The sequence below is a fragment of the Mus caroli genome, chromosome 7 (genome assembly GCF_900094665.2).
Source record: "Mus caroli chromosome 7, CAROLI_EIJ_v1.1, whole genome shotgun sequence".
In the NCBI taxonomy this organism is placed as follows: Eukaryota; Metazoa; Chordata; class Mammalia; order Rodentia; family Muridae; genus Mus; species Mus caroli.
Genome location: NC_034576.1, coordinates 104,584,491 through 104,585,609, shown reverse-complemented (window position 1 = coordinate 104,585,609; position 1,119 = coordinate 104,584,491).

Sequence of the window (1,119 nt, the reverse complement as noted above, 5' to 3'; positions counted from 1 at the left end):
GGGCGTGGCAGGACGAATGAGCCGGTAGCTCCACCCTTGAGCAGGCAGGTTCCAGGCTGGGGGAAGGGAGGCCACACCCTTTCCCTCCGTCTTTTTTTTCCTTATTGAGGCAGGATCTTGCTATGTACCATTGGCTAACCTGAAACCTGCTGTATAGACTAGGGTGCCCTCAAATGTGTGGGGCTCCTCCTGCTTCAGCCTCCTAAGTGCTGAGGTCACAGGCATGTTCCTCCATGTCCCATATGTCTCTTTAAAAAATCATTATTACTGTGAAAAGCTATGTATTAAAAAAGCATTATTTTAGCGCTGGTCACATGGCTCAGCAGGCACTAGTCTTCAAGCCGGATGGACTTAAGTTTGCTCCTGAGGACCCACATGGCAGAAGGAAAAAGTGGACCCTTGAAAGTTATTCTATGAGCTCTGGAGGAAAAGGTGTCTAGGCAGTTAGGAGCTAAGCAATACCAAAATGCCACCCTACACAACAAACTTCACACGAAAGACTTATTTGAAGAGCCACAAAAGGGTGGCTGCCTCTGCTCAGGGAGAAGCAGCAAAGAACTGAGCAGGGGGCGGCTTTATATAGGACTTCTTAGGGGCTGGAGTTTTTCAGATGTGGACTGTGATAGGTGGGATTTTGTGACCTGATCAAGCTCTGAAATTGGTAGAGTTTTGAGCTCAGGGATTGGTGGGATTCTGTGCCTTTAGAGACTGGTGGGATTTTGTGCTCGGGAATTGATGGGTTTTGGCAAGCTTTTTCACCTGGAAATGGGCTCAGACTTTTTCCCTACACTTCACATACATGAAATGACCATACCTGTGTCTATATATACATGCATACACATGTGCATCACATACATGCATAAATAAACTTCTTAAATCTGTTTAGGGCCTAGAAGGATCTCTCAGTGGTTAAGAGCCCTGGGTGCTCTTCTCTAGGCCTCAAGTTCAATTCTGAGCGCCTACCGTGCATTTCACAACCATCTGCAACTCCAGATCCAGAGAAGGCGGTGTTCTCTTCCAGCCTCCCACACATAAAGAAAATAATTTTAATTAAAAGCATTTTGTTGCAAGGTGTGGTGGCACATGCCTTTAATCCCTGCACTTGGGAGGCAGAGGCAG